This window comes from Drosophila simulans, chromosome 3R (assembly GCF_016746395.2).
Source record: "Drosophila simulans strain w501 chromosome 3R, Prin_Dsim_3.1, whole genome shotgun sequence".
Lineage (NCBI taxonomy): Eukaryota > Metazoa > Arthropoda > Insecta > Diptera > Drosophilidae > Drosophila > Drosophila simulans.
The window spans coordinates 27485479-27497796 of NC_052523.2; the positions used below are offsets into that span (position 1 = coordinate 27485479).

Consider the following 12318-nt stretch of genomic DNA (forward strand, 5'->3'; position numbering starts at 1 on the left):
AGTTTATAAAAGAACATTTGCTGAGCTGCTAACTTATTTTATTTATGCCATAAAATATTTATACAGGATTTAAGCCGAATAGGAAGCGGCGTTCAGCGGGTTTTTGTAACCGGTTGCGTGTCCAAATTAAAATAAGATAATTTATATACAATTAAAGTAACATATGGGTTAAGGCCTTGAACTTTGCCAACCCGGTTTTAACAGATTTTCGTAAATGTTCTGGTTAATTTTAAGCTGAAATATTGTGGCAGTGACTTCTCCCACCGCGACAAATCGATTATGACTAACCGGCCAAAGGGTATGGCCACATTTTTATGCAAAACCTGGACTGCAAACAGGATTTTTTCGACCGAATCCGATGGAGCCCAATTCGAGGCACCGCCATACGTGTAGAATTCATTAACAATAATGCGAGGGGATGGGTGGAGGGAGGGAGGAATCAGCAATCAGAGGGCCCCAGAGATTCCGGGAATTTCTGTTTAAGCCAGATCCTGGGTGGTCTGTTGGTATGGAAGTGGCCAGAATGAGTAAGACTCGGACATTTATCTTTAAAAACTCCATTCCAAGTAAACAATGTTTATTCTTGCATTTGGTAATTCGAATTCTGTTTCACTATCTCTTTCAGTTGCCCAGCTATCAGCGAATCGGTCAATTCCATTTGGAGAAGCCAAAGGTGAGTTTACGATTCCCTCGGGCTCAAAGAATTTTATCTGGCCAATTGATAAGACACACTACTCACGTTTCGCCATAAATTATGTCATAGATAGAACCTATAAAAGCCAGCGACATATATAGATTCATTTGATTGACGAGCACGACGCTCATTCAAATGAATTGGCATTCATTCAGCGACAGTCTGGTTGCAATTTTCCCCAAAGAAACTTCTAACTGGCAGCGATTCAGCGAACTGCTAACGTTAAGTGTTTTCTGACGTCGGATGAGTTTGTTTTTTCAGTGGCCAATCGCATTTTTTATTGAATGTATCTGCCACGCGAACACAAATCATTTTTCATTCACTTTACAAGAGACTCGTAGTGCGAAAATGTGTTGGTCTTAAAAATGTTTCTAGTCTTAGTCACTTGGTTTATTTGAAGTGCTTACAGTTTAGCATGTGTTCTTGATAAGCAAAATTAACTGAGAACTCGAACTACGCAAATACATTTAATTATAGGTGTGCATAACTGAGTACTTTTGATAAAGAGTTAAGATTGCTTTTAGTCGGCAGTATTAGATTGATAACTCTTTGCATACCAAAATTTTAAGTTTAATTTGTGTTCGAAATGTTTTTGTGCGTAATATAGCAATCTTAAGCAATATATTAGTGGAAGTAGGGGCGTTATAAAAACATAAACATCCTGCAACGTCCGCACTAAATGTAATGGTAATAAAATATAGATAACCCCGTAAAAGTCTCGTGTCGTCTGCTCCGTACGTGTTTTATGGCACCGAACGGTTGTTGGGATCCCTTCGAGTGTGCTGCATTTAAACTTGTTATTTATTGTTATAAATTTTTAAACATTTGTCCTCCCTGCTGACTGACGACACATTTGCCGAGCTGGTGGGTGCCTTTTGTTGCGACGTTGACATTTGCTGCAAACACGGGGCACAACATTTGTTCTGTGCGACGACAAACGGCCTTTGTTGATTCTGGGGCTCACAACTTTTGCCTAGGTAATTTGCCAGCGACGCCCACGGAAGGGGCGTGGCAGCCGGGAAAGGCGATTAGCAACAAAATGCAAACTTGTTAGCAACATATTTTTTCCGAGTCGAGGGCGGAGCAAAAGTTTCTGTTGCACTTCAAATTTAGTTTGTTATTTTTTGTGCGCCACCCGTTCTCGGCGCTTCTGCTATTTTTCCATTGCACTTGTCAGCCAACTTTGTGGAGCACTCGAAGTGACAAAGAAAGTTTCCTGGCCCATGCCGGAGTATTCCCGAACGCGCAGCTGGCGCTTGCCATTGACCATTTACGATATATACCATACCCATATCCACTCCCATTCCCATTTGGGCCACGTCCTGGCCCAAAGGAACTGGCGACGTCATGACGAATTTTGCCTGAAATGTTTATGAGCTCATAAATTCTCTGACACAACACTGTCGGTCGTCAGATCCTCCCGCAACACTTTTTTTTTGTGTGTCTACCTGGGAGTTTGATTTTCCCTTTGTTTTTATGCTTCTGACAACTTTTGGCACATTTGTCGTACATCAAATTAGGAGCAGAATGCCCGGCGGCGCGAAATGATTGAGCATTTGCATTAAGCCGAATCAACACACAGGTTCCTACGGACATGCCACAGAATCGTGAATCGTGAATCGTAAATCGTGGGGAATGTGGAGCCTCAAGGCTGCCAAAAGTGTCGACGAGTCGAATGCCCTGCAAATGCTACCATAAATTATGTTAGGGTGTGAGTTGGTTATTGATTTCAAATAAACAGAAGGAAATGAGGTATCAAAACCCCCGTGGTGGCACATAAATCTCGAGAGAATAGATATAATTCAAAAATCTTCCGTAATCGGAACCCTGGCAACCCAAAGAATACCCCTCGTTGCGGGGACACGTCATCATTGTCCCTTGGTCAATTTGCAGGTATTTCGGTTAGCAGAACGCCAAGGAATACAAAGACTCGAGTGCCACCATTAGCGCGGGTGTGAGTGTTTAACGGAGAGTGGGCAAAACTTTGGTAAAATATTGACTCAGCTATACGAGTTCCATTTTTATTCGTCCGCCGACCCGAGTAAATAGAGCATTTTCAAATTTATGCATATGCATGTCAACTCAACTCAACTGAACTCAGCTCAGCTCAGCGCGGCTCAACTCGACCAAGTGCCCCCTTTCCCGTCATTCGTCATCGCTGCCATCTGGACAAGTGCCAGCCAACTTGGCTTTATTTTAGCCAGTTGAGCTTTTGGCCAGCAAGAGTCAAGGTTAAATGGCACACAAATATCTGCGAGGTGTTCGGGGGTCATTGATTAAATGTCTGATGGAGTTTCTCTTCTGTTTTATTTCAAAAGATATCTTCAATTGTTATTTTACTAGCGATTTATGCGATTCATTCTTAGATCTACATATATGTGATCTAGCCGAATTCTAGAGAATAATTGCTTTAACTTGGAAAGTCAGGCTTTAATATATATCATTTAGAAGAAGTGCGATAGTTTTCTATGGACATCTGGACCACCGATAAGGCCATTGGCTATTTTCTGTCCCAACTGGGCATCGCAGATTGCCAGTTGTCCCTGTGCATTGGCGTCAACTGCTCTGTTGGCTTGGCTGTCGGCCTCGGCTGGGCCATTTGGCCAGGTCCGGTGACCTGACATTTACTTAACAGCCAAGCCGGCTCAACTCATCTTCAAGCCAACTGACGGCTGGCCTCCTGGCCAACAGGTCAGAATTCGTGAGTCTCCTCGGGGCGGAGTGATGTGCCGAAATGTTTAAATCATAATTAAGCATTTAGTAGCTTGTGTAACACTTAATGCGGCAGGAAAAGAGATCAAAGGATAACAGTTTCAACCTTGAAGTGCATCGATTTCGGAGGAGTCAACATCGGGACATCGACGAGGACGTTGTGTCATTAGGGAACATGGGAATTGAAATGGAAATTTCGATATCGTGCTGATGGAGAATCGCTTTACGTGCTGCCATTGCATTTATGATGGCATTCAACTCAAAATAAAAAAAAAACAAATGCTTGTTGTTTCGCTGATTGATAAATTCGTTAGCGCGGGCATGTAAAACTTGGAAAAACAAAAGGATGAGGGCGATCGATTTCCGATTTGTTTGGCTTTCGATTAGGAGACGGAGATTTATACAAATCGGACGTGTCTGTTTTGGCTTTTTGTATCAGCTGCAATTACGACACGAGGTCTGTGTGCTCATGTATGTAGATCCAAACGACTTGACCGGCGAACGGTCATTCATAAAAGCGCAGCAATGGCCAACGACAAGCTTTTTACGCAATCGGCAGCCTTGTGCCAAAAAATAATACTAGTAGTAATGCGCAAAAATAATAATAATAAATAAGTGGGAACGAGCGCAGCGGGCGGGCGGAGATACGTCGTTGAATTCAAAATAAAATGCCTCAAGTTTCCATTAAAATCGCATGCACTTTGTGTTGAAAAATCAATTAAAAGCGCCGGCCGTCGCTAGCAATTAATGCAAATGGCCAGAAATAAAACTAAATTAAGAGCTCTGCGAACTCGAATGAAATGTAAACATGCGGCGGATTCCGATTCGGATTCGGCATACAACAAAACTGCGGCAGTAATAAAATATTATTTAAGAATATTTTAAACGAGCGCTCCTAATATTTGCACATAATAAATGTATTTCTGGAAAATGGAACAAATGCACAAACTATTTGTATTTGTGCAGCCAGCAAGTGCAAATAGTCGGCGGCTGCAGATGAAAATCTCAATCATGTCGATCAATAAATTAAAATTCGCAGCGGAAAATCGTGAGTATGAGTGATTGGAGCTTTCAGTTGTCTAATATTCAATATACAACGTGTTTCGTTGCTGCACGGAAAGTAGGGCGCAATGTGTGGAAATAAATTGAATGATTTAGCCTTTCAGCTCATATGTATGTTTTTTGAAATCGTAGGATTCTAAACATTTATGCTATGCATAACTGCGATAGTTGAGTGCTTGTTTGGAGACAAATATCGCTTGAAAAGTCCAAGAATATTGAAACACTCACGACGTGGGAGCTTGGAAAGAACCTGTTTCTGAGCAGGCGGCGCTTTGACTTGCTTAGACACTTCGGAATGGAATGATTAAATGAATGTTTATGCAGCGATGTGGTGAATGCTGTCGATTCGAAATGACGTCACTGTGACGTCAAGCACAAACCGCTTTTATTTTATTTATTTTTTGTTCGCCGTTCCTCCTTGAATTAATAGCAGGTGGCGGGGGGAGGGGGCCAAACGGGGCCGGCGGCAAATGCCAAATTAAAACATGTACACAATGTCAATAATACATCGTCATAGTATTCAAATGAAGTTTGACAGACACGCACAGAATGGCAGAAGGAAAGAGTAGACACAGGTGGCCTTACCTCATTTTATTCACTTCTATTCAGACCAGTGGTGGTGGGAGCCAAGTTGCCGACTTGGTCAAAGCAAAGCGCGGGCCTTGGCCATTATTGCTACCAATATGTGGGTGGCTCGCCATTTGAGCCATATTTATATCTGTCTGTCTGTCTGGCCAAAGCAAATAATCAAATAATTTGTCAGGTTCAAGACCAGATGATCAGCTTGATTTGCGGGCTAAGTGGGGAAAAGTGGATTGTATTAAAAAAGCAATTTATTTCGATTCTTCAGCTCGATATGAAAAACCTGCCTTTGGGGTGCTAATAAATTATTAATCCTTTTTCACACTCAGCTAAAAATAACATTTGCTTTAAGTCCGTTTCCGATAATAGCCTAAAGTCGTAAAAATATTTATTTAAATATCCAATTATTCATAGCAGCTCGCTCGCTCGCCGTCCAGCATCAAAGTTTTCAATTACATTTGCCAATGGTTATAATTGAAACAGCAGCGAATTATTTATTGCGCCCATTATTTTTTGTTTTTGCTGCGGTTTGCACGGCCGTGTTTACGTTTTAATGTAATTACGCTCATTATTATGTAATAGAAAACAAGTCGGCTGAGAAAATCACAACGAAAAGGCGATTTCGCAAGCGGACCACGGCGGTTGGAACGGAGCCCCCCATATCATCATCATCATCATCATCAGCATCGAGGGATCTGTCGCCGTCGTTGTTGTTTCGTTTTTTAGTTGTTTCCCAACTCACCCAAGGTCTCCCATTAGAATACAGAATACAGAATCGCTGAGCCTCTGCCGCTGCCCCGCCCCCCAGGCCGCTCCGCCCCAATCCGCATGAATGGAAGGCTTGACGCGAAGTCGTCTGGAATGTATGGCAGCTATCACGAATGAATGGAACTGTTCAAAGCGGCAACAATAACAATAAGCATATACAAATTCCAGTGCCATATTGCGGCGATCAAATGGGGCGAGCGAACAGTGAGCGTCATGCGTGTATGGCTGTCAAGACCATAAATATTTACGCAGATCGAGATCGAGATCGAGATCGAGAAGGGAGATATGGAGCAGGAGCGAATGGTTGGGGTCAGTCCACTAGGTTAGATCAAATGATAGAACCAATCAACTACTGTTCTTAATGTTCTTAATTCTTGTGATTAATTCTCGACGGCTATTTATACTAATATTTGATTGCCGGAAGAGGTTAATAAATCAATTTATCTGCGATTCGTTATCAGTGGGTTTGTGTTGGCCCAGTTTTTCGCGTGCGCAGTCCTTGATCCACATAACACCTTCAGATAAATGCGCTTTCGAAAGTGATTCATCTGAAGTCACACCTTCATCCGCCATCCGCGATTCGCACACCCACTCCGTCGGAAATCTGTGTGTATCTACATGGATTGGATATTTGACTTTGACTGCCTATGGCCCAATTGCGTTTGTCGTGCTTCGATAATTTTCGCACCATGCAAATTGGGGAGCTAGTTTATTGCGATTTCAAACGATTGGCTTTTGCTTTTGTTTTTTTGCTATTTGTCTTACTCTTTGCTGACACTTTGTTGCCGCGCACTTCTAATTGTATTTTTCAATAGGACAAACGCGAGTGACTCAACGCCCAGTGCAATCACAAAAGAACGAAATTGTCACATGATTATCATATGATGTGGCTTGGCTATACACGTCTGCGATTTCCATGGGGGTTAGGTTATACAAGTCAATCGCTGATTGCTCGCACCTAATGAGCTTCCATCCATTCCAGCTTCCTATGGCTTGCCGCTTTGTTTTTCATGAAAAGCTGGATGAGGCAAGGCCAATGACTTTTCCTTCAAGGCGTCACTGGAATATTTAAGTTGCAACTCCCACCGAAAAAGCGGAAAAAATTCAGCTCAGGAACAGTTTGATGTCCTGTTTCTGGTTACTGGTCCTGGTCCTGGTTCGGGTTCGGGTCCTTAGCCCTTTCTGGCAACTTATCCCGACTGGTGTTTGCCAGGCTGTCGCTCCCTCGACTCCGACTGCCTTTGGTTTTCGCTGCTTTCGCTTCTTTTGTGCTGCATACAAAAGATTTGGCTCGCCCGTTGTTGTTTCCTTATTTTTATGCACTGGGTATTTGCAGGGTATGCCAGCGGGATTTGAGCCCGAGGATCTTGAGCTCAAAGGGCTCTGCAGAGCACTCAAAATCCACTTGCGGGGCATTCGCTATTCGCATACCCCATGCTTTTAATTTATTCGAATTCTTTCCCCCATTTTGTGTTCATTTGCAAGAATTCTCCCTTATTTTCCAGCTAGGGTGCAGACGAACGATATGTATGTATGAGTATGATTTCGGGAGGGTGTTTACACACTCGCCATTGAAATGCAGCCAAGCATCTCTGGAGCTGCGAAGCTTCCGCTGCATAAATATTACGCTACTCGTGTGCATTCAGCATTCTGTGCAATTTATTTCATTCTACTGCCAACTGCCAGCTCGAACTTCAACTTCAGCTTCAACTTCAGCTTCTGCTCAAATTAAATTCTCTGCGAGATTTTTCGAGGAACATTTCATACCTTACTTGGTAAGCCGGACATGGAGTGGTCTTCTCTGTTTGCTGATTAGCAGCTGGCAGCTGACACATGCCCACCATTCCCAGCCCGAATGCATTTCGACCCTCTTATGCTGTTGGCCAAGTTGGAAAGTTGCCCAAGCCTGATTTTGTCATTGGTTCGAAAGTTTGTTACCGAACTTTAATTGCAGCTAATTGTTGTGTTGACAAAACAAAACTTCTAATGAATGAGGAATTCTCCAAAACAGCCTCATAAAGTGAAATCCCTTTTAGGAAGTTTTCAAAGCTGCTTATACTTGTTCTATTTGTGTTTAAAGATTTACTTTAATGCTAAATACAAGTGTTTGTGTTACTTTACTTATTGCAAAACTCCTTTTAATAATGAGTTCTATTGGCTTAAGAAAAATTGTTTCGCCAACTGGGCTACTTTCATTTCATTTAATGGATTCTCTTTATTAATGGCAAAGTGGTTTTACAAAGTTTTCATGTTGTTTGCATTCTACACTGCTTTAGTTGCAGTCCAAAGAGCTTTTGCATAAATAATAATAAAATATGGCTGGTGTCGGAAAGCCAGGAGAATAGAAAATCGTTTGAATAAAATATTTAAATAGAAACCATTTTCGTGCTATTGTTTTGCATGAGTAGTGGTTGCCATTGTGGCTGGTAAAACCACCAGTATCATACTTTTTGAGTACGAAAATCATTAGAAACTTTGCAATACACAATCCACTCCCTTCCAACGTTCATAAACCTAATTGTATTGATTTTCGTGGGGCTTTTGGTCATTCTCGTTAACCAGATTTATGCACTTGCGTTAGCCCCTGGCCAATTATGGCTCCTGCCCTCCGATGACCTCGACTTCTGGGCGTGGCAGTGGCATGGTGCGATGCTAATAATGAGTGCAACAAAGTTGGCCAAAATGGCGTCAATTGGGTGCAGGGAACATGGCCGCTGGCATAGTCCCAAACCAATTTATCCAGGCCATTAGTCGGTGCTGTAATTTCTGCTTGGAATTTGCCAAATGCTAATTAGCTTAGTGTCACCGCAAATAATTCATGCGGAAATTCATTATTAAACTAAATAGTTAAGATTTATGCGCACAACAATTTTTGTGGGTTGTTTGAATTGTGAATGAGCTGGCTGTTATTATTGTATTTGTTATCTTTTAGTTATTACGCTACTCCTGCGATTTCCCTGCTGTTTAGTTGCTTGTTTTTTGGGTTTTTTTCACGAAAACAATTCGGTGTACTCAACAGAAATGTATTTTTTTGACGCATGCTGGGGTTATCTGATTATTTGTGTCGCATTTAAAGTGCGAATTCTAAGAAAGAACTACGTATGTATACTCGTATATAGTCATTTTGTTTTGTGTGGTTGAGAATTTAGTTTTCATGTGGCATGTGGCACACAGCTCGGGGGAACTTGAAAAAGTGGAAACAAAAAGTCGCTTAATTGAGTTTGACCAGTTATCTGTTCGCACTAACTGGGTAAAAAACTAGTAACTTTGTGGAGGGAAGGGAACTGTCATTCGAAAATGTCGAATAAAGGAAAATAATAGGGCGGAGATAAATGAAAATATATACTTGGGAAAGTGTGGGTCGCGAAAAGTCAAGGCGAGGCGAGTCGATTTCAGTCAAGTTGTGTGGCCATTTCGGTGGCCGCACAGTTTCGCAGAATTAAATCCAGTTGGCTCGTAAACCTTGAGCGCTGTAACCCAACAAATCCTCACGCTGCTTTGGCTTAAATCGTCTGAGAAAGGGTTTATGGTCATGACATTTTATGAACTCAGTGTAGGAGCAACGGAACCGAAATGAAACGAGCGAACGCAACCTTCTCGGCTGTAATCTACATAATATTGCAAACAAGTATTTGCCCCGCACACATTTGTGCAGGAATTGTTATTGTGATTGCCTGGCCAAAAGCGTTTCGTAATAAGCTATCTGGTATCTGGTAGCTGGTAGCTGGACTTTCCCTGCTCCTGATTGCTGTTAACATGTCGTAGAGTTTTCCCAGAAATTTGTTTTGTACTTGGCCTGCAGGCGAGCGAGGGTCATGGGCTTTCCCCCAATCACCGCCCAGCTTTTGTTCTGTTGATTAGGGCCACGTACATTTCAATTAAAATGTCGCCCCCAGCGCCAGAAATTAGAGAAAATCCGGCCACCAGCAGGCGCAGATTTTCCATTTCCCATTTCCCATTGGCCCAGCTCAGTTATCTTTCGGAGCCTACTTCCTATACATACATGGATATGGCTTTTGTCCCGCTGTTCGCAGCTGAACGCGCAGGAACCGTTGGAACATGCTTCCGCTTTTCACGGACTGTCTGTCTGCCTGTGCTCCCCCATCTTGGATCACTCCCCCACCACCATCTGGATGTGGCATTCGGCATCGGAGAACATGTTTTTCCAATTTCGGCTCAGGTCTTGAATGCTCGCAGGCCCTTGACAGTCGGATATTATGGGTGGTGTCCATCCGATCAGAGTGCTGAATCACATTTGATGTGGGATGAAAGTTGCACAGGTTCGCGTCCATTAACTGTGTTAGCTGCAGTGTTAGGTATAAGATAATAAGTAATAAGTAAGTGGAATTAATTTAAAGGGAATTGAAAACTTAAGTAGGATGAGTGATATACCTTTAAATTTCCCGCCATTCGATCTAGCTCACCACACTTCTTGAGTACCCGTCTCGGGTGTTAGGGTATACTTTATTATTCCTTTTAGTATCTGCGATATGCCCCCACTCCAGAGTCCCCACTTATTTTTCATGGTGTTTACCCTGATGCCTTCCGCCCATCATTCCCACTTTGTGTGCGCGATTGCGACTTTCGCTCATGAATAGTTAAATCCGCCTGCCACCTCGCCCCAAAGCTGCTAACCATTTCCCTGCAGCTTTCCAAGGCGTTCTCGTTCCCGGGGCTGCTTTCCATTTTTGCCATTTTTTATTAATGAAATCTCATGGCTCAATGAAGCGTAAACTCCCCTAAGCCAAGTTCAAGTGTCCTAGAAAGAGGCCAAGAAAGAGGCCAGCTCAAGCGGTAATGGGCCAGCTCAAGAGCCGGCCAAACGTGTTTTCTTGTCGGCCATCAGCTTCAGTTTCAGTTTCAGCTTCGGCTTCAGTTCGGTTTTATTGATGCGATGTGGGTTGGTCTAGTTTGTGTTCTTGTTTGTTTGATTGTTTTTGACTTGACCAGGATCTGTCAGCCGCTTGATTGCCTCTCGCATTCATAATCCCCGCCCATTAATAAGTCCCGCAAAGTGGCCCTGTTAGCAATCAGTGAGCGCCAAAAGCAATTTATCTAAGAGCTAATCAAAGCCGGTCGGTCTGCCAATCCTTTCGACCGGCAATTAAAGCGAGACGGGGTGCAAATTAACCAGGACCAGCCAGCCAGCCTGCTCGGCATCAAATAGATTGAATAACTCCGTGTCCATCGCAGCCCGAGGGTTGTTGCTCCTGTCCGTTCGACTGTCTGTATTGCCCATTTATTTGATGCAAACATACACAGACTGATGGTCGGGCGCTGCTGTTAACCGCAGACGCATTTTTCCAGCTACCAACTACCATCGAAATACATCGAAAATGAAAATCCTGCTCCTGCCCAGGCTGTGGCCCGTGCTCCTGCTCTTGGTTCTCCTCATCTGGCTGCCCGAAGGCAAATGCCTGCGATGTTTGCTGGCTTTGCGGTCCCATCGAGATTCAGCTGCTCCGACAGCTAGTCGACTTCATTATGGGAGTGCTCTATTCAATTACGTAGGTGAGCGAACCGAAATGCGGCAGGATGTCTGGTGGTAGCTGGATCTGGGTATCGGGCCCATCATATTTTATGGGCGCCATAAAGCGCCAGCCAAAAGGTAGGGCTGCTTAAAGCCCAATTTATAACTTCGCCGATAAGAGAGTCGCACGCACATGGCATTTACTCGTGGCATCTCCGCCAGCGGTGGCTTGTAAATATTTAACTTGCAATTGCTGGAGCTCATATATCTTGGCAGGCTGTGAATCATTTACTCCGCGCTCGCTTTGAATACTTTGAATACTTAAGCCCGCCACTCGCTGCCACTCTGCACTTCTCGGCGTACCTTCGCTTTTTATCTATGACATTATTTATGCTTCGCATTTGGAGTCGCTTTGGGTGTTGGCGCACACAGCGGCACAGAAGCATTCATTAACCTAGACAAATGCTATGTGGTAGCAAAAAGTATTTTCGATTCTGTGTCATAAACGTTCAATAAATATAATATGAAATAAAAGGATTAAATTTCTATAATATATGAGAATTATTCTCCTTAGATCACTTATTTTTTGTAATACAATGGAATATTTGCAGGGTATCTAGAGAGGTCTATCCCTTTGAAATACCCAGCTTGATGTTTACCATTATTTTTATAGTCCTTTTAATTTTTCCCCCTTTTTGGGATGCAATAAATTTCAATGGCATCCATTGCTTCACTGCTCCAGTTCAGCCCCCAAGCATTGGCATTGATATTGGAGGCACAAAAGTAATTTAATGGACTTTTAATCTATTTCTTTACTGCCATTGATCATCAAAGGACGAGCACAGAGCAGAGAGCAGGCGCCAAAAAATATTAAAACCCGGGAATGAAAGGAAGAAAAATGTCGATGATGCGTGCTATGTGCTTTGTGCTTTCACACAGTCTTGGGTTTCTGCAGGACCAAAAATTTCATTAGCTTTCTTTCGGAGTCTTTAATTGCCTGTCAATGCTGTTTTGTGGCAGCGCATAAATC

General features: G+C 43.0%; 1 protein-coding gene across 2 annotated transcripts in view; it reads left to right on the plus strand.

Annotated features, from left to right (window-relative positions):
• LOC6730338 (G protein-coupled receptor kinase 2) overlaps positions 1-12318 on the plus strand; it is a 47768-nt gene that overhangs the window by 4511 nt on the left and 30939 nt on the right. The window contains exon 2 of one of the 2 annotated variants that reach the window (XM_016177907.3): positions 626-673. The exons of the other annotated variant lie outside the window; for it this stretch is intronic. The gene's annotated coding sequence lies outside the window, so the exon portion shown is untranslated. The remainder of the gene's footprint in view (positions 1-625; positions 674-12318) is intronic. 2 annotated transcript variants of the gene reach the window in all.